This window comes from Neolamprologus multifasciatus, chromosome 5, assembly GCF_963576455.1.
Source record: "Neolamprologus multifasciatus chromosome 5, fNeoMul1.2, whole genome shotgun sequence".
NCBI lineage: Eukaryota > Metazoa > Chordata > Actinopteri > Cichliformes > Cichlidae > Neolamprologus > Neolamprologus multifasciatus.
The window spans coordinates 36735732-36758044 of record NC_140443.1 but is presented as its reverse complement, the minus strand read 5'-3'; the positions used below and the strand labels follow the sequence as shown (position 1 = coordinate 36758044).

Here is a 22313-nt window from a genome sequence, read left to right as displayed (position 1 = left end):
GTGACAGACAGCCAGCAATTAATAGTCCAATGGTGCTCCAGTGTTTCATGAGAAATACAGATCTCTCCCTGCTGGCCACTCCAAGCAGTTCATGTCTGGAAACCTGCGTGAACAGATCGCTAAAGAGCTGTGTGAGGGCAGAATGGAACCAGCTGTATGGAGGTCAGCAAAGGCAGCAGATCTGTATTTCTCATGAAACACTGGAGATGTTGGAGATCCTGAGCCAAGCCACCTTCCAAATTTGGCCACTCTGCGAAAAGCCAAACGAGAGAAAAGACTTGGAATTAGGAGATAAGGACCCCATTGCATCTCTGCAATTGTTAAAATATAGTGTTCCTCACAGTGGTAGCATCCGAGATATTGGACTGGACAGGTTTTTCTGTCACTACTGGAGTCAAACACAGATGCATGTTTACAAGACATTGTCAAAAAAATCTCCCCCAACTGTGTGTTTTGATGCAACCGGTTCAGTTGTGAAAAAACTGCTGAGACCAAATGGCAAATCTAGCCGTATCTTCCTTTATCAAGGTTTTCTGACAGAAAACAATTGCCCCAGTGTCCCAGTGGTGCAATTGCTATCAGAGAAACATGATGTTAATGCCATCGCAAACTGGTTGACAGAATGGATTCGTGCAGGTGCACCTGTGCCAAAGGAAGCTGTGAGTGACTTTTCTCTGGCAATTCTGGGAGCTCTGGTCAAGGCTTTCACTCCTCATCCTGATCTGAAGTCCTATCTTAATGAATAGTTTCATGTCCTTCTTGGAACCCAGTCTGCCAAACTCCCCCCTTGTTTATCAGGGTTGATGTTGCGCACTGCATCAAGATGATATGCCAGTGGGACTGCCTGAAGAAGAAAACACATCGTGTTAAAGATTTCTTTGTCAGGTCATTAGCAAAACTTCTTCAGTCTCAATGTTTGGACCATGCAAAACAGCTTCTACATGCTATCACTGTTGTGGCCCTCAGTGAGGCAGAAGGTGATGACAGTTCTGGAGCCCCTCTTCCTTCAGAAAGGTGCAAGAAATACCTGAAAGCCCAAATTGCTCAAGACTCCATCATTCCAGATGAACAGACAGAGGAAAGTGAGAGAGTGGATTCAGTGGATGAGATCCAGACTGACCTACGACAGTGGGTAACAGAAATATGTGAGGAGAGCAGGTCACTTGCTGCAGCAAACGGGGATAGAGATAACATTCACTTTCTCCCTGAGATTATTCCTCATATAATAAGACTGGCAAGTTACTTGCCACTCTGGACAGGAATAATGGTCCCTCTCTTCCAAAGCACCAGCATCACAGCAAGTTCAGCCACTGTTGAAGCTGAGTTCAAAAACATAAAACACGGCCTTTTCAAACATGAAAACTTGCCTGTTTGAGTCGATCGCTTCATTGCTCGTCATCTTAGTAGTTTTCTCTGTAGTTTTCTCTGGTCCCCTCCCCAATCAGACCAGGAGTGACATGTTTAGCCGCATGTTCTCCTTAAATTGCTGGCTGTCTGAGTGGTGTCCCAGAAACGATGTGGGCTTCATAGATAATTGGCAAACCTTCTGGAGGAAACCTGGTCTTGTTAGGAGAGATGGCATCCATCCCACTTTGGATGGAGCAGCTCTCATTTCTAGAAATATCGACAAATTTATTAAACCCCTCAAAACATGACTATCCAGAGTTGGGACCAGGAAGCAGAGTTGCAGTCTTACACGCCTCTCTGCAGCTTCTCTCCTCCTGCTACCCCCCCAAAAACCCATCTCCATAGAGACTGTGTCTGCTTCCAAAAAGACAAAAAACAAACTAAAAACCAGCAACAAACAACTTAAACAATCACAAAGAAAGAACAATACAGTATCCACATCTGAACCAAAGAATAAAACAGTGAAATGTGGATTATTAAATATTAGGTCTCTCTCCTCCAAGTCTCTGTTAGTACATGACTTAATAATTGATCAACAAATTGATTTACTCTGCCTTACAGAAACCTGGTTGCAGCAGGATGATTATGTTAGTTTAAATGAATCAACACCCCCGAGTCATTCTAACTACCAGAAATCTCGAAGCACAGGTCGAGGGGGTGGTGTGGCAGCAATTTTTCACACCAGTCTATTAATTAATGAAAGACCAAGACAGACTTTTAATTCATTTGAAAGCCTGATGCTTAGCATTGTCCACCCCAGCTGTGAAACTCAGAAACCAGTCTTACTTGTTATCATCTATCGTCCACCTGGGCCTTACACAGAGTTTCTGTCTGATTTCTCAGACTTTATATCTAATTTAGTTCTGAGCTCAGATAAAATAATTATTGTGGGTGATTTTAACATCCATGTAGATGCTAAAAATGACAGCCTCAACATGGCATTTAATCTGTTGTTAGACTCAATTGGTTTCTCTCAAAATGTAAAAGAACCCACCCACCACTTTAATCACACTCTAGATCTTGTTTTAACATATGGCATAGAAACTGAACATTTAACAGTGTTTCCTGAAAACCCTCTCCTGTCTGATCATTTCTTGATAACATTTACATTTACAATAATTGATTACGCAGCAGTGGAGAGTGGACTTTATCAAAGTAGATGTCTTTCTGAAAGCGCTGTAACTAAGTTTAAGAATATAATCCAGCCACTGTTATCATCGTCAATGCCCTGTACCAACACAGAGCAGAGCAGCTATCTGAACGCTACCCCAACAGAGGTCGATTATCTTGTTAATAATTTCACCTCCTCACTACGTACGACTCTGGATACTGTAGCTCCAGTGAAAACTAAGGTCTCTAATCAGAAGTACCTGACCCCGTGGTATAATTCTCAAACACGTACCCTAAAGCAGATGACTCGTAATCTGGAGAGGAAATGGCGTGTCACAAATTTAGAGGATCATCATTTAGCCTGGAGAAATAGTTTGTTGCTTTATAAGAAAGCCCTCCGCAAAGCCAGAACAGCTTACTACTCATCACTGATTGAAGAAAATAAGAACAACCCCAGGTTTCTCTTCACCACTGTAGCCAGGCTGACAAAAAGTCAGAGCTCTGTTGAGCCAACCATCCCTTTAACGTTAACTAGTGATGACTTCATGAACTTCTTCACAAATAAAATTTTTATCATTAGAGAAAAAATTACCAATAATCATCCCACAGATGTAATATTATCTACAGCTACTCTTAGTTCCATTGATGTTAAGTTAGACTCTTTTTTTCCAATCGATCTTTCTGAGTTAACTTCAATAATTACTTCCTCCAAACCATCAACGTGTCTTTTAGACCCCATTCCTACAAAACTGCTCAAAGAAGTCCTGCCATTGATTAATTCTTCGATCTTATATATGATCAACCTATCTCTAATAATCGGCTATGTACCACAGGCCTTCAAGGTGGCTGCAGTTAAACCTTTACTCAAAAAGCCATCTCTAGACCCAGCAGTCTTAGCTAATTATAGGCCAATCTCCAACCTTCCTTTCATATCAAAAATCCTTGAAAGAGTAGTTGTCAAACAGCTAACAGATCATCTGCAGAGGAATGGTTTATTTGAAGAGTTTCAGTCAGGTTTCAGAGTTCATCACAGCACAGAAACAGCTTTATTGAAGGTTACAAATGATCTTCTTATGGCCTCTGACAGTGGACTCATCTCTGTGCTTGTCCTTCTTGACCTTAGTGCAGCATTCGATACTGTTGACCATAATATTCTATTAGAGCGATTAGAACATGCTGTAGGTATTACAGGTATTGCACTGCAGTGGTTTGTATCATATCTATCTAATAGACTCCAATTTGTGCATGTAAATGGAGAGTCCTCTTCACACACTGAGGTTAATTATGGAGTTCCACAGGGTTCGGTGCTAGGACCAATTCTGTTTACATTATACATGCTTCCCCTAGGCAGCATCATTAGAAGACATAGCATACATTTTCACTGCTATGCAGATGACACCCAGCTCTATCTGTCCATGAAGCCAGATAACACACACCAATTAGTTAAACTGCAGGAATGTCTTAAAGACATAAAGACTTGGATGGCCACTAACTTTCTGCTTCTTAACTCAGATAAAACTGAGGTCATTGTACTCGGCGCTGAAAAGCTTAGAAATATGGTATCTAACCAGATTCTTACTCTGGATGGCATTACCTTGGCCTCCAGTAACACTGTGAGGAACCTTGGAGTCATTTTTGACCAGGATATGTCCTTCAACGCACATATTAAACAAATATGTAAGACTGCGTTCTTCCATTTGCGCAACATCTCTAAAATTAGAAATATCCTGTCTCAGAGTGACGCTGAAAAACTAGTTCATGCATTTATTACTTCCAGGCTAGACTACTGCAATTCATTATTATCAGGATGTCCAAAAAACTCACTGAAAAGCCTTCAGTTAATCCAAAATGCTGCAGCAAGAGTACTGACAGGGACTAGAAGGAGAGAGCATATTTCTCCTGTTTTGGCTTCCCTTCATTGGCTTCCTGTTAAATCCAGAATTGAATTCAAAATCCTGCTCCTCACATACAAGGTCTTAAATAATCAGGCCCCATCTTATCTTAATGACCTTGTAGTACCATATCACCCTATTAGAGCACTTCGCTCCCGCTCTGCAGGCCTACTTGTTGTTCCTAGAGTATTTAAAAGTAGAATGGGAGGGAGAGCCTTCAGTTTTCAGGCCCCTCTTCTGTGGAACCAGCTTCCAGTTTGGATTCAGGAGACAGACACTATCTCTACTTTTAAGATTAGGCTTAAAACCTTCCTTTTTGCTAAAGCATATAGTTAGGGCTGGACCAGGTGACCCTGAATCCTCCCTTAGTTATGCTGCAATAGATGTAGGCTGCCGGGGGATTCCCATGATGCATTGAGTTTTTCCTTTCCAGTCACCTTTCTCACTCACTATGTATTAACAGACCTCTCTGTATTGAATCGTATCTGTTATTAATCTCTGTCTCTCTTCCACAGCATGTCTTTATCCTGTCTTCCTTCTCTCACCCCAACCGGTCGCAGCAGATGGCCGCCCCTCCCTGAGCCTGGTTCTGCCGGAGGTTTCTTCCTGTTAAAAGGGAGTTTTTCCTTCCCACTGTCGCCAAAGTGCTTGCTCATAGGGGGTCATATGATTGTTGGGCTTTTCTCTGTATCTATGAAGCGCCTTGAGGCGACATTTGTTGTGATTTGGCGCTATATAAATAAAATTGAATTGAATTGAATCTTTCTTTCATTGAGGGAAATATGCAGATTTGTTCTGTAAAAGAAAAGGTCAAAGATGAGGCAACAGTGGGATCACTGAAAGTCACAGATGCCAATTCTGGATCCATGACGACTCACAGTGCAGAAGACAAAATAAAAATGGATGCTCACCCGATTGTGGGATCTGATGCTGCCACAAACATTCCCCAGGCTGATGAAGATGCAGTTGAGGACTGGAGGGGCCTAGCTGTTCCACCCAAAAAAAGGAAGAGGACTTCCTACCTCTCTTCATGTACCGAATGGCTCCATGCAGATGAATCTTTTGGGGCCAAAAGAGTGAAGGTTATTATTAAAACCTAAAAATGGAAACCTTCATCAGCCTATTGGATTAGGGGAATCAATAATCTCTGTGCTCAATACCTGTGCATTTGATGCATTTCTCCTGCCATCTCTGTCCTCAAAGAGTCTGGTATGGCTCATCTTGGCACTGCTGTGGAAGCAGGACGTGGCCTACCTGAGTCTACCTGCCTCAGGCCACTCTCCAATCCATCTCTGTGTCCATCAGAAGTCCAAACAGAAGACAGCACCACAGGAAATGAGCTCAAATTCAAATTCAAATTCAAATTTTATTTGTCACACACACACAACCATACACAGTATAACATGAGGTGAAATGGTTGTAGCTGTGCAATGCAATGCCCGACCATTACATGACAGTGGTTTTATAGTATTTACAATTTACAGGTTATACAAAATTTACAGATTTAACTTAGAAATTTACAGTAAAAAATTGTGCAAATAGCAGAAAGAGATTATAAATTATAGGAAGTGTGCATGAAGAAAAACCAGACTGTGAGAGTCCAGTCTTATAGTGATGTAATGTGTGTGGGAGAGTCCAGTCCTACACCTGGTTCAGGGCCCGAATAGCCTGGGGGAAGAAGCTCCTCCTCATTCTCTCTGTTTTGGCTTTAAGGGAGCGGAAGCGCTTCCCAGACCTCAACAGTGAGAAGAGTCCATTGTTGGGATGGGAGAGGTCCATCATAATCTTCTTAGCTTTGGATTTGCACCGCTTGGTGTAGATGGACAGCAGGTCAGGGAGCTCTGATTGAATGATGCGTTCGGCTGAGCGCACCACTCTTTGCAGATCTCGTCTGTCCTGCTTGGTGCTGTTCCCAAACCAGGTGCAGATGTTTGCCGTCAGGACGCTCTCGATGGTGCAGCAGTAGAAGTTCTTGAGCACCTTCAGTGGCAGATGGAAGTCTCTAAGTCTTCTGAGGAAGAAGAGACGCTGACGGGCTTTCTTAACCTGGGTGTTGATGTGGCAGGACCATGACAGGTCCTGAGTGATGTGGACACCCAGGTATCGGAAACTTTCCACTCTCTCCACGGGCGTGCCACTGATGATGAGGGGTTTGTAATTCCTCGCCTGCTTTGTGGTGAAGTCCACGATCAGCTCCTTAGTCTTGCTGATGTTTAGGAGGAGGTTATTCTCCTGGCACCAGGTCTCCAGGTTCCTAATCTCCTCCAGGTAGGCCGTCTCGATGTTGTCGGAGATCAGGCCTACAACAACAGTGTCATCAGCAAACTTGACAATGGAGGTGGTGTCTGATGTGGCTACACAGTCATGAGTGTACAGTGAGTACAGCAGGGGGCTTAAAACGCAGCCCTGAGGCACTCCAGTGCTGAGTGAGATGGAGGGGGAGACTTGTTTTCCCACCCTCACTGATTGGGGTCTGTCTGTGAGGAAGTTGAGAATCCACTGACACAGTGATGAGCTGAGTCCTAGATCCGTCAACTTGGTGAAAAGCTTAGAGGGAATTATTGTGTTGAATGCTGAACTGTAGTCCACGAACAGCATCCTAACATAATTCCCTCTGCCAGTGTCCAGGTGACTCAGGGATGTGTGGAGCAGGTGAGATATGGCATCGTCTGTGGAACGATTAGTCCGGTAAGCAAACTGAAGTGAGTCGATGGTGGCAGGAAGTGAAGAAGTGATGTGATCTCTCATCAGTCTTTCAAAACACTTCATCACAATTGAGGTCAGTGCTACTGGACGGTAGTCATTGTGGCAAGCGGGCTGTTGTTTCTTTGGAACAGGAACTATAATGGACTGTTTGAAGCACGTGGGAACCACAGCTTGGGCCAGGGAGAGGTTGAAGATCTCCGTGAACACCGGTGTTAGCTGGTCAGCGCAGGCTCTCAGGACCTGGCCAGGGATTGCATCTGGTCCTGCTGCCTTCCTGGTGTTCACCCTCCTGAAGGTGTTCCTCACGGCATGCTCTGTGATGATGAATGCATTTTCTTCACTGGTGCACTCCGAGCGCGCGCAGCCGTTTGTTGTTTTAATTGCTGCGGCGTCGAAGCGAGCATAAAACGTGTTCAGCTCATCAGCCAGTGAAGCATCGGCATTCATCATTGAAGAAGCTGGTCGTTTATAGTCCGTTATAGTTCGCAGTCCTTTCCACAGGCTCCTAGAGTCGCACTGTCGTAGCTGTGACTCTAGTTTTTCCCCGTAGCTCCGCTTTGCCTTTCTGACCGCGCTGCGCACGTTGTAGGACGCAGCCTTGTATAGGTCCATATTTCCGGAGACGAGCCCTTCATTGTACGCAGCGGTGCGTGATCTCAGAGCGTCGCGGATGTTTTTATCCACCCACGACTTCTGGTTGGGAAACGTTGGGATGATAGTTCTTTCTGCTGTGTCGTCCGCTAGTTTCCCGATAAATCCCACAACCGCTTCCGTAAACATGTTGATGTCATCAGAGCTGCGCCGAAACATGTCCCAGTCTGCGTCATCCAGTACTTCATCCAGTGCGTCCTGCAGCTCGGCCACTGATTGGTCTGTCCAGCGAGCGACCTCCCTCCTGATTGGTGGTTGCTGCTTTAGCCCTTGTTTGTAAGCAGGCATGAGGAAGATGGCGGCATGGTCCGATTTTCCAAATGACCCTTGTAACAGTTCTTGAACGGAGTGTAGCAGTGGTCTAATGTCCTAGTGCCCCGGGTGGGGCAGTTGATGTGCTGGTGAAGGTTGTGAAATGTCTGTTTGAGATTCACTCTGTTAAAATCTCCCATAACGATGAGTGCGGCATCTTGGTGAAGTGTTTGTTGATGTGTGAGAGCCTCATGTAGCTCACATAAGGCAGTGTCCGAGTCCGCGTGTGGCGGAATGTAAACAGTGCAGGCAATGACCGCAGTGAATTCCCGAGGGAGATAGAGAGGGCGACATTTAACGATCAAAAGATCCAGATTGGGCGAGCAAGAGTGTGTGAGTGGGGAGATGTTTGTGCTGTCGCACCATCTGTTGTTCACCATCAAACACACTCCACCACCTCTTTTCTTCCCCAACTCCATTGTCCTGTCCATGCGGTAAACCAAAAAGAACCCCGCCGGCTGCACGGCGTGGTCTGGTATCGCTGGGTTCAGCCAAGTCTCGGTGAAGCAGAGGAGGTTGCAGTCCCGAATGTCTCTCTGGAACTTAGTTCTGGCTCTGAGGTCATCAAGCTTGTTCTCGATGGATTGAACATTGGCTAGCAGGATACTGGGCATGGGTGCGCGGTGTGTGCGAGCCCGTAGCCTGTTCCTGATGCCGGCTCGTTTCCCTCGAGGATCTCTTTTGGCCAGGTTGGGTCCGGAGTTAAACATGATGAAATGTTCGTGTATTGTAGACCAATAGAAACCAGAGTGTCTCTACTGTGGCGAATTTGTGTGTTTTGCATGATGCCCATGCAAGATTATGGCAGATATAGCAAAAAGTGACGAAAAAAGAAAAAAAGTGGAAAAGTTGGGGCAGAGCATCCAGCACGGCAGCCGACCTCACATCTTACGTGGCAGGGACAGTCTGTGCAGGGACAGTTAGTCACAGCTACAACATTGGAGATATCGCGTGGATTGATACTGACCTTGCAAACCAAACAGAATTTCCATTGAATGAATTTCCCTCCAACCTGGTTCTCCAAGGAAAGTTGTTCACTTTGAGGGCATTAATTGCTTTCCATGGAAAGATGACCAGTGATGGTTTGGGGCATTACACTGCATACTGCAGGAGAGCTCCATGTGTGTGGGGGTGCTATGATGACCTGGGAAATGGAGTGACAGAAGAATCTGAAAAGAAAAAAATGCAACCCCATGCTGTGTTATACACAGTATAATGAGTGCTGCCTGCAATTTTCTGTTTTATTTGGTTCTTTACAGTTACATGTGTTCAATATGGCTAATGTGTGTCATCAGCAAGTTCAGTTTTGCAAATAAAGTTAAAGTTCTAAATTAAAAATCTTTTAACACTTTGTCAGTCTGATGTATATTTGCTTTTACACACCCATTCACATTCACCTGTAGCCTTGAAAGTAACCGTTCCATTTTTCTGTCAATAATTTTTCTTTATTTGTTTTGTGCTGACCTGGTGGCTTAAGTCAGGGGTCAGCATCCTTTTCAGCGCAAAGGGCCCCTTTTCCCCCTGCTGCTACAAAACCTGTCTAGAGCCTAAAAAAAGAAAGAGCCTATAAATATCTAGAAAATGAGTTGTTGTATTGTGTAAGCTATGGAAATGTAAATAAAAATGTTTATTTTAGATTTTATAAGAAAATGAATCATCAAAGCTTTATAACAGAAAAAGTGATTGTTAAAATGCAGTCAGCTAAGTGAGTCTTTTCCATAAAAATTGAAAATTAGGAAAGATGGGCAACCAACTTGAAAATTACAGTAAACAGATTTGAAGCTAGGAAACATTAAATCACTTTTAAAAGCCTTGTACATTCTGTGAATAGTCAATGCAGATATTTCATAAAAAACAAACTGTTAACCCTTTAAAACCGGTCGGAGCGGGCACGCTCTGTTTTGCGTAACTATTTTTAAATCCCGGTAGCTCTGCAACCACGTAAGCTAGCGCAAAATTTTTTTTTGCATATGAAACCGGAGGAGTTGTACTTACAACTTATGCCATCAGCTTGTCCTCGGTCACAGTTTCCTTCCACATATAGCTTTGCAAAAACTGCATAAAAAGCACTTGCAGCAACAAAAACATAATATTCCAGAAACACGCTTTGCCGATCCAATCAGCTGTTCATAACATTTCCTACATTGGAATAGACGTCAGCGCGAACTTTCGCACGTCCGCCATGACCTGCCCGAAACCGGAAGTGATGTCATTTTCGCGGAAATGAAGTTTATTAACATCAGGGCCTCACGAGCCTATACTGGTGTTTTTAAAAGTTATGTTTGACTTTATGACTTTCTGTGTGGTTTCTGGGATGCTTAGGACTCATATTGCACTGCTGGAAATAGTTTATTTTGATGCATATGCTGCTTTTTTGCAAATTTGCATTATAATATTTATTTTCGTTTTTCCTGCAGTGTATAAAAATTGGTGTATTTCAAAAATAAAACTATGAAGACACTAAAAATAAATTTCCTGTGGTGGGAAACTATTTTGTGCAACTTTTTTGTATTTACAGTTTTGAGGGATAAGCGTCTTAAATTTCTCTAACTAGAAATATATGTTAAAAAACAAAAACGATTTTAAATTATTTTGTAGTTTATTGCACTTTTTTTTTGCAATTTATGTAATCACTATGCACTTAATGCAGACATATTATTAAAATTTGGGCTATAATGGTTGTATTGATGTATAGCAACTTGAAATGCTCCCAAAAATGGCACTACGACATGTAAAAATATAATATAAGCTATGGCAGACTTGGTTCTATGGTAGGTCTTAAAGGGTTAACAGAACCCTTTCTTGTTGTCTTTATAATAAAACATAACTTACTTGGTCTTATAAGAGCCACAGTGGAGAGGCCAGAGAGCCACATGTGGCTTTAGAGCCGCAGGTTGAAGATCCCTGGCCTAGGTCCTGTGGAATATTCAGTTTTCTACACGTAGGTAGCAACCTATGTCATGGTCCTGGGCCATGTTGGCGCAGCATTCTCAGTTTTCTTGTATTTTGTTCCTTATGCCGTGGTTCCTAGGTTCTGTTAAAGATGTTCCTTATTTGATTGCCCCTGTGTGCCCCTCTGTGTATCTGTGAGCCCTCGTTTCCCCTCCTTGTGTTTCATTTAATGTTTTCCCCAGCCCGTTATGTCTGTGCTCTCTCTCCTCCTGTCTGAACCTCTGTGTACTTCCTGTTTTACTTTGACAGTCTCTCGTCAGTATGTGTCATGTTGTGTTCACTCCTGCCCTGTCTCGTTACGATTGTCTGTGTCAGCTGTGCTCCCACTTCCCTCGTTAACCCTCTGTGTATTTATGTGCATGTCTCCCTCAGTTCAGTGTCGCGTCGTCAATGTCTCCTCCCCGAACCTGTGTGGCTTTCTGTGTTCCCTCCATCTTCTGTTAGTATTCCCAGTTTAGTTCTGTTTCGTGTTAAGGCCTGCAATAAAACAGTGATTTTGAGTTCAGTTCCTGTCTCCGTGAGTTTTGCGTTTGGGTCCTCATCTGCCTCCACACAGCCAGTTCATGACAACCTATGAAAGAAAACACTTTATGTTTTCTGAGACAGCTACATTAAAAATAATGAACATACATAATTCAAACAAAATCATAGAGGCCAACTGGGTATGTAAAAAATAATAATAATTTAGGTATACGTGAATCACTTCACATGAAACTCAGTTTTGCCACAGAAAAAAATGAAATCTTTAGCCTACCTTGTGTACGTTTCTGCACTGGTAACAAAAGAAATATCAACCTTTCCGCTGATTAAATTGTTTTACTAAAGTGTAAACTAATAAGCCTTAATATGCAGCAAGCCTAAGCAAAGTGGACAGCCTTCTATCAAAGTGCGAAACTCCACAGCTGCTGAAACTCACTGCCACAGACACTGGTGTTATACAGCGTAGGCCGATTTAAGAATTAAAATTCAATTCAATTCAATTCAATTTTATTTATATAGCGCCAACTCACAACAAAAGTTGCCTCAAGGCGCTTCATAGATACAGAGAAAAACCCAACAATCATATGACCCCCTATGAGCAGCACTTTGGCGACAGTGGGAAGGAAAAACTCCCTTTTAACAGGAAGAAACCTCCAGCAGAACCAGGCTCAGGGAGGGGCGGGGCCATCTGCTGTGATTGGTTGGGGTGAGAGAAGGAAGACAGGATAAAAGACATGTTATATCTCAGAAACTGTAGCAGCACAAACGCCAATGGTACCTGCACAAATCAGCACAAACGTAGCACTAAAAAAGTAGACCATTTTGGTCTGTCTTTGGAGCAGTCTGGGGCGATGGTGACCTTTGAGTGACCTATAAAATAAAGTTTTATATCTCAGAAACTGTAGCAGCACAAACGCTAATTTTACCTGCACAAATGTAGCACTAACCGCGCCGCCTATTTGCCTTTACGTTTCAAGTGGGTGGGGGGTCAGCTTCACTCTGCTGATCGAAAGCATAGATCCGTGCACCAATATACGCGCGCGCACTCACACATACACGCTCCCGCATACATTGCTTTGGGACAGCCCAATACAGCCATTGGGACAGTCTGGTTGCATATTGAAAAATTCATTAAAAATCATTCTTGATAGTTGATGTCCAACTTTCAACACAATCCTCATCTGGGACACCTACTGTGCCTCTGGGCCCGGTTTCATCTCAATCCGCTGCATCAATAATTGTTTAATATTAATGGATGAAAAATGCTGCTGAGAGAGTCACGACAGGGACTATAAAGAGACACTATATTTCACCCATACTTGCTTGTCTTCACTGGCTCCCTTTGAAATCCAGATTTTAATTTTGGAATATTAGGTGTACTTGTGGTTCCTATAGTATTTCAAGGTTGAATGGGTATCAGAGTCTTCATCTCTCAGGCCTCTCTTCTGTGGATGCAGCTCACAATATTAATTCAGAAGACAAACAGCCATCTCAGCTTTTGAGATTAGCATTAAAACCCTCAGTTTTGACAAATAATACAGTAATAAGCCTAGGCTCTTGCGGGCTTCCCATGATGTATGAATTTTTTCTTCTTCGCTCGTTCTGTGTTTATACACTTCTCTGCATTTAATCATTAGTTAGTATGTATCTATTGCGCTCTTGCACAGTGTATATGTTGTGCTGTCTTCTTTTCATCAACCTCAGCCAGTCACAGTAGATGGCTATTTCTCCTTGAGCATGTTTCTGCCAGATGTTTCTACCTCTTCAAATGGAGTTTTTTCTTCCCACTCTCACTAACTGTTAGCTCATATGGGGTCATTAAATTGTTGGGGTTTCCTTTTTGTTATTGTTGTGTTTTTACCCAGCAACATAAAGTGTCTTTAGGCGACTGCTGTTGTGATTTGGTGCTATATACATAACATTTAAATGCTCACCCCGGAATGAATTAAATTGTATAAATTCAAATTATATATTCATTGTGATATACTCCTTGTCTTTTGAAATACTTTATTTTCTGTTTTTGGACACCTTTTAAAACAAAATTCAATATTACAGGAACAGAAGCTCTTATATTTCATGAACTACCAAACTTACTGGTAGTAACACACACTGCAACTGGTGGACACCAGGGGACACTTGATTAAGGCACACTGCACCCAGGAAACACAATATATATACGTGAACTGATTATGCCTCTTCACCACATATGACTCTGGATACTGTAGCTCCAGTGAAAACTAAGGTCTCTAATCAGAAGTACCTGACCCCGTGGTATAATTCTCAAACACGTACCCTAAAGCAGATGACTCGTAATCTGGAGAGGAAATGGCGTGTCACAAATTTAGAGGATCATCATTTAGCCTGGAGAAATAGTTTGTTGCTTTATAAGAAAGCCCTCCGCAAAGCCAGAACAGCTTACTACTCATCACTGATTGAAGAAAATAAGAACAACCCCAGGTTTCTCTTCAGCTCTGTAGCCAGGCTGACAAAAAGTCAGAGCTCTTTTGAGCCAACCATCCCTTTAATGTTAACTAGTGATGACTTCATGAACTTCTTCACAAATAAAATTTTTATCATTAGAGAAAAAATTACCAATAATCATCCCACAGATGTCTACAGCTACTCTTAGTACCATTGATGTTAAGTTAGACTCTTTTTCTCCAATCGATCTTTCTGAGTTAACTTCAATAATTACTTCCTCCAAACCATCAACGTGTCTTTTAGACCCCATTCCTACAAAACTGCTCAAAGAAGTCCTGCCATTGATTAATTCTTCGATCTTATATATGATCAACCTATCTCTAATAATCGGCTATGTACCACAGGCCTTCAAGGTGGCTGCAGTTAAACCTTTACTCAAAAAGCATCTCTAGACCCAGCAGTCTTAGCTAATTATAGGCCAATCTCCAACCTTCCTTTCATATCAAAAATCCTTGAAAGAGTAGTTGTCAAACAGCTAACAGATCATCTGCAGAGGAATGGTTTATTTGAAGAGTTTCAGTCAGGTTTCAGAGTTCATCACAGCACAGAAACAGCTTTAGTGAAGGTTACAAATGATCTTCTTATGGCCTCTGACAGTGGACTCATCTCTGTGCTTGTCCTTCTTGACCTTAGTGCAGCATTCGATACTGTTGACCATAATATCCTATTAGAGCGATTAGAACATGCTGTAGGTATTACAGGTATTGCACTGCAGTGGTTTGTATCATATCTATCTAATAGACTCCAATTTGTGCATGTAAATGGAGAGTCCTCTTCACACACTGAGGTTAATTATGGAGTTCCACAGGGTTCAGTGCTAGGACCAATTCTGTTTACATTATACACTCATAAAAATTAGTCATTGGATGAACTCAATTTGATTGATGGCAAGTTTTCCACGTAATACATTTATTTTGGTTCAACCAAATCTACATACATCATGACAATTTAATTAAATTGTGTCAGTAGAACACAATTTTTTAAACACATTTAAAAGGAAAAAAAATTACATTAATAAGATGTGAAAGGTTTTGGTTGGTTCAACTGAATACAATGTCATTCATTTGAGCTAGATATTCTTTTGAATTGAAATGATTATTTTAAGTTCAACTAAATCATAATTTTAATTACCAGAAAACAAATGTAATTATTAAAATAATGACAAAATGAATTTGTTTTTTCAACTCAGTTTTATTCATTTCATTCATTAACCTTAACAAAATCAAAGTGCTTACTTTACATTTGAAATGAATATCAAATCTGAATAGAACACACCTTTCTATTACTAGGCAAGACTGAAAACAAACTGGAATTTGTAAAATCCGATTTCACGTAAGAATCATTGTGTATATATATTTATAGTGACACTTGCAGGTAGGTTTTCAGCAAATTCACAATGATAACCTACTGAACACTGCAATTCACATCATATTATGCCAGTCACTGAACATTTTAAACAACCCAACAATACTTAACGAATCGAATTCACGAATTGCAGTCTCAAATAAGACAATCACTGAGACCCTGCGCAGGAATGGAGTGTGAAGTTGCACACCAAGAAAAAGTCCACTTCTGCAGAAGAGACACCTTGAAGCCAGACAGTCTGCTGAGGATAACTTGGAGAAACATTATGCATACTAAAAGTATCACCTGTGGTCAGGTGAGACGAAACTACTGCTCTTTGGCCCTAGAGATGCTGCTTATGTTTGGAGGAAGAAGGTAGAGGTATACAATCCACAGAACACCACATTTAAACACAGTGGTGGGAGTATTAAGGTGTGGGGATGCTTCAGTGTCTAGAACTGGAAATCTCATCAAGGTGAAAGGGGTCATGAAGAAAGGAGGAAGAGTTTGAAAGTAAACTTAACCTCCTAAGACCCGAACTCTTCCACGGCATGCATTTTCAATTTCTCTTTGATAGTTGGGCATATTGGGGCCCTGTTAGGATGCCTGGGTCGTTGACCCAGGGTTTTTGAGTTTTTTATATTATTTATCATTTCTAGTCTTTGGGTTTTTGTTAGAGTTCTTTCTTATGGTTTGTCTCTGTGTAATCCTTAGTTGCTGTCTCCCTGTCGGCTATATCCCCGTGTCCAGTCAGTATCTGTGACTGCCCTGGTCCCACGTCTCTGTTCCCTCTGTTGTAGTGCCTGCCTGTGAGTCTGTGTCTGTAAGTTCAGTCTGTGTTATGTTTCCTGTTTTATTTTGAAGCTCCATGTCTTATGTTAATGTATCTGGCTTTGCTTCCCCTGTTTCATTAGGCCTGATTTGCCCCAGCTGTGTTTCCCTCCTGTTACTCAATCCCTGATTGCTCCCTCTGTGTATTTAAGCCCTGTGTTTTCTTCCGTCCTTGTTGCGATCTACCCTCATTTATGCTGTGTGTTCTGTCTGCCTGTTTATGTAAGTTTATTTGGATTTTTGGTTACGTTTTGCCATCCAGCAATAAAAGCTGAGTTTGAAGTACACTTTTGCCTGCTGTGAGTCTGCACTTTGGGTCCTTTTCCTGCCTGCACACAGCGACACCTGACAGGCCCGATGAATGTAAAAACAAAGAATTACCAGATTTTTTTTTTAACCTTATTTTTGTTTTTATGAAAAATCAGAGCTACATATGAGGATATTCGTTTAAAAATTCGATACAACAGTAGCAGCATAATGTCCTCGTAAGTGGATATCAGGCCCTTGTAGAGCAAAATTGAGTATTTTGGTTTCAACTTTCAACTTTACTTCTCTAAAACCAATTACATTCAAACTTTTACAAGCTTATAAGAACGGGAACACCAACTTTAAAACACTGGAAGACACCAAACTTGTCAACATTTGTTTTGTCTCTTTGAAAATCCCAAAAGCAATTAAAAAGAAAATGCTGGTTACAACCATTAAACTTTTTTTGAGCTAAATTCCCACAGTCCTTTTATCTATCTATAGTAGTATAGATTAAAGGTTACATCATTCACAACAGAACAGCAGACAAAAATAGACAACTTCCATTTTTCGAAAAAAAAAGGTCACAGTTTGAACAAAAGAGATAAAAAGACCAAAATCAAATTTTGTGCTGGGGTCTTGTTTGCCTAAGCAAACATGTTCATTTTCATTTGCTGCATCTTTGTACTGAGCCTTTGTCCATCCAGATTCATTAAAATCTTCAGACAAAACTCTTAAGTGTACTTGAGGTCATTTGGATAGCTCAGATCAAGAGCATAAATCAGTCCAAAGAGGACGATGAATGCCATGATGACACTACCGAGGTTGTTCATAACTGTAGTACCTTCAATGACAACTCCCACATCCTCTGGCTCCTGAACGCCTTCTCTTCTGATGGTGTAAATACCCATGACAGTTGCTGCAGTGGATCTCAACCGTTCATCCTCAGTGAAGGAGGTCTGAAAAACAGGTGGTTTCAGGTTTAAGGGCTCTCTCACTTGTAGGGGACATATTATGCAAAACTCAGCTTTGTATCCTTTTGTGCTGAAACATGGGTCTCTACTGCCTCTATAAACACTCCAAACATGAATAAAACCCGTCAATCTGTTTTCTATCACTAGTTTGGGTTCAGGTATTTTGTACCTCCCCTTGGGAGGGGCTTGAAATAGAGCAGTAGCTCCTCAAGTGTCTATTGAAAATGTGACGTCATTCAGGGGTAAAACCGCAAAGGATTCTGGGAACCCGTGGCAAGAGGTACTAGCGCACATAAAAAGAAACACAAAAATGTCAAGAAGCTGTTGTATTATTAACTGCAACAGCCGCATGACAGCCACGGGAAGCCGACGGGTAAAGAGATCGGTTGTTATCGGATTACGTCGTTGAAGAGAAATTGTTCGAGCCGTGTTTCCGAAGTAACAAAGAGGCGACGGATGGTCTGGATTGCAGCCATTCAAAGACCAAATATAACGTCCAGAACATCCAGCTCACAGGTTAGTCTGCTCCAAACATTTCCACAAAGGTCAGTCTGCTGTTGTAGTTAATACGTCATTTTTCTTAACATAATTGGTGATATAGGTTACAAGCAAGTCTGGCGCTGAACAGAAACTGTCGCTATGCTCCTTTGTTTATTGTACATAAATAGTGAATTGTCCTGACACAATATTGCGTTTCTGTTATTACCATGGTACATTGACAAAAACATATACTTTTATTCACAGGATAAAACAGTTGTTTTGTATCACTAATTGCCCAGTACGATTACAGCATACAGTATTATTGTCACTGCTACATTTCTGTGATGAACCAGAAATTATTTCCACTACTAATTAATTACCGTTGAGCTCAAAGGTCCAATTAATAAACAGTTAACGAATGTGTATTTATGAAGATGATTTGTGAGACTGGTGAACTTATGACACGTACGATGGTCTTTCGTTCAACACGGTGCATTTCAAGCTCCTGTACCCATCCGTCGGTAAACTGTACCTGGGCTTGTTGCAGTGACCTGAAGTTACTAAACTTCATGAGTGTATGCACTCACTCCAAGAAGCGTATGATTATAAATATGTGGTGGTGAAAGTTGGGCAGCACGCTAACGTATTTTGTCCACTCTGTGTGCTCGTAAGGGTCTAACCCTTTCACTCCTCTGATTTTTTCCTCGTATCTTTTCTTTGCCTTTTCATCAAGTCTGTCTTTGTACAGACCGGCATTGTTCTCCTTTGTTTTGTACATAACTTTTTTGGGGGGCAAAGAAAAAGCAGGAAGGTATTGGAACCGGAGAATGAACGTTTTGCGGTGCTGCAAATGCTTGCATTTGATGCGGTACTTGGATTGTTTTGCCACGAGTTCCCGGCATGCAGTGCACGAAAGTCACGTGGTCTGTCAATCTCTATAGGTGTGTGTGTGTGTGTGTGTGTGGGCTTGGTCAATTTCCCTTAATTCATGACAATTGGGAACCTTTTGAAACAGCTTTAGGCACATTGTTCCTGAAACCAGGAGATTGCTGTAACGCCAGTGACACTAGTCAGTGTCTCGATGCAATCTGCTGGGTTTCTTATATAGAAGACTTTTTACTAATTGACATAATTAACTGAACTTCATTGGAGTGTTTACTTTATGAAGTGCCTTGAGATGACTGTTGCTGTGATATACCACTATATAAATAAACTGAATTGAAACACTGACAGAAAATGGATGAATGTTTTCTTCACATTTACCGTGTTTATAGAGGCAGTAGATATCTACATGGCATCACCAAAAGAATGAACAATTGAATTTTTGCTGAATCTGTCCCCTAAAAAAGTGTTCTCCAGTACAAGTTTCAACAATGACTATTAAGAATAATACATATTTCACAATTATATTGTCTTATTTGAATATATGAGCATTTTGCGTGCGATGAACCTAACTCAAATTTAAGCTAGAAAATAAAGTGTGATAAGTGTACCAGATACTCCTTGAACAGTAGGTCTGGATCTTCACCAGGCTTTTAGGAGTATGCTCCCTCTTTATGTCGATGTCATCACACTAATGCAAGGCTGAAAAAAAAAGGGTGAAAAAAATGTAATTGGTTGATTGTATTTAATTGATGGGTTTATCATTAGTACTGACCAAACTACTGATCACCATGATATCCTTGATCTTTTGGCCCTTTGCTCCTCTCAAAAATTTGCATCAGCTTGTCTGTTAAATTGTCCAGCTGAGCCAAGAACTTCGCCTGCAGGGGTTTTGTAGTGATCCGCAGGAACATGCATCCACCTGGAAATAAAACATACATAAATATAGAAAACTAGAAGTTTAAATACAGACTGCTGAATCAACACACTGAAAGTTGCTAAACATTTGAACCATCAGTGAAGTTTGTCAAGACTTAAACTGTTTGTAGCTGAGTTTTAAGTTTGACGTGTACTTTTCCATGACAACAGCATTCAAAGTTAATTTAGCCTTTTCTTATAATACCGTTATAGGGGTTTTCCCAACAGCACTACTCAGCATGACTCGGATGGTTGTGGTTCGGATAGACAGCCTTTTCCAACAGCACGATTCGCTATTTTCCCCCAAATTTTTAGTACCTGCTTCATTGTGGTTCATGTTGAAAATCACCCCCATTATTGTGCTGTAGTGCTCCTGAATTATACTTCACACTGTTTACCTTGTGCTATTTCTGTCTCCAATGAAGATGATGACTGCAACTAATACCATTTAACTAGTGTTTTGTTTTGTTTTTCACGGATTTGGCAGAGAAAACCAACTACACTGATTTGAGCTGTGTTAACCCACACTGTACTGAGCAGTTTTGGCTGAGCAGTGCTGCTGGAAAAAAGGGCTTCAAGTCACCACCCTTACCACTAGGACCACTACGTTATTCACCAAAGTTTAGTTTAAATTTATTATAAGTTGGCTAAAATACAGACAAAAGGGTTTTTTGCTCAAATCTTCAGTCCATCTACAGAAAAATATTCAGTAATATAGTTAAAAGCGCTGACAAAACAAACAATACTTAAATTTGTTGATACAAATGGGGGCGATCGTGGCCCAAGAGTTGGGAGTTCGCCTTGTAATCGGAAGGTTGCCGGTTGGAGCCCCGGCTTGGACAGTCTCGGTCGTTGTGTCCTTGGGCAAGACACTCCTACTGGTGGTGGCCAGAAGGGCCGATGGTGCGATATGGCAGCCTCGCTTCTGTCAGTCTGCCCCAGGGTGGCTGTGGCTACAACTGTAGCTGCCTCCACCAGTGTGTGAATGGGTGGATGACTGGGTGTGTAAAGCACTTTGGGGTTCCTAGGGGGGACTAATAAAAGCGCTATACAAATACAGGCCATTTACCATTTATATTTATACACAAGCATTTTACTTACTTCACTTTCCTTGAAAAGGGCAGGCCATCTGTTTATGAAGTCTTTGATCATCGGCCTCTGTTCCACGATCTCTAGTTGTCTATGGGAGAAGGTTATTTCCATTTTTGCTTTTATCATTGCTTCATTGTCCCGCTTTTTGATTTCTGAGAGTAGAGCCACTCTTTCAATTTCCAAGCTTTCAGTGCTTTCACCTTTTAGGGGTAAAGGGACATAATAGACCTCGACCTTTCTTGGTTTTTTGATGTTGGCAGCAGTTTTTTCTTGGCCTTCTTGTTTGTGCTTTAAGGAATTCACACAGATTTCAGGATCACCAGGCGCCCAAGCTTTGTTTGATAGTTTTGCATTTTGTACTTCAGAGATTGCTTCCATCCCCAAAATCCTGTCTTAGATTGTATATCACTTTCAGTGTGCCTTTATCTTTTACATCAGACATTGAAGTTAAGATAAATGCATTAAAGTCTTCATCCATGTACCGCAAACGGAAGTCTTCTTTCAAATCGAAGAATGTCCAACATATGGAGTTCTGATAATGTTGCTGGAATTCCAGAGTCCAGATGCATTTTCCTGGAGTCTGACACATCCCCAAAGATGATTCTGAGAACAGGGCTTCCCATTATGGGACAACCTTTACTCTGGAACAGAAAAAGCACAGCCAAATGATGGCATATTTAATCAACATAAATACAGTGCTAGAGGGATTTTTATTCCAGTTAGGTTTATCAACATCATGCTCTGAACACAGGCACAGCTGGCTGCCGGCGGAGCTCACGGGCACGTCACTGCAACCCCCCCTGGCTTCTGCTCCGTGGCTGCTGGGTGACCCCTCATCTGGGACTCTCCTCAGCTCTTTCTGGGACAGTGGCACGGCTGCCCCTCTGTTGGTCTTCCTTGGTCTCTTGTGTTCTGGGGTCCTCTGGATGTCTGGAGTTTTGATCTCCTCCATACCTGCTTCATGCCCTGGAGGACGGGGCAGTGGCCCCCCACACCCTCTAGCAGATCATTACATGAGGGAACCTTTTAAGAAAACAAGCGCGTCCATGCTCACAGGTGTACACACGGGTGATCACACACACAAACTACACCCTTTTTGGCTCCTACCTCAATGCACACTGTGCTGTCGATCTTACGTGCTGCACAATAATGTTTAATATTTAGTATTTACTGTCATATTCCCATAGATCATTGTGATGTTGTTTATTGTATTGCTCTCGTTTTCTTCTGCTTGTTTTCTTTTTTCTTTCTCAACAGGTGATCCAGGTGATCAATATATGTATTTTTTTTTTTTCTGCTTATTCTGTTGGTTTTTGTTTTTTGCCCTTCTCCCCCGTCCCTCTTCTCAACTGTTTTTCTTTCCCTCTTTCTTTCTCCCTTTTCTTTCCCCCAGTCAAGTCTGTCCCGTATTCAGCAAGTGAAAATAAAATAAAGAATAAAAGGTGAATCAAATGGACCATTACGGCAAAGCTGGGATGGTCAATTTGGTAAAGAAAATCCGTTGGGCATCTTTCTTCGCCTTTAGACAATAATTCTGATGGCAAAAGAGCCAAAC

The 22313-nt window shown here is 41.7% G+C and overlaps 1 long non-coding RNA gene across 1 annotated transcript; it reads right to left on the bottom strand.

Moving 5' to 3' along the window:
• Positions 1-210: 210 nt before the first annotated feature.
• On the bottom strand, positions 211-1396 carry LOC146519251 (uncharacterized). Its single transcript, XR_014874086.1, has 3 exons — positions 942-1396; positions 342-844; positions 211-250 (listed from the first exon to the last, which is right to left on the bottom strand). It is a non-coding gene; the product is annotated as an uncharacterized LOC146519251 (long non-coding RNA).
• Between the last annotated feature and the right edge of the window lie 20917 nt (positions 1397-22313).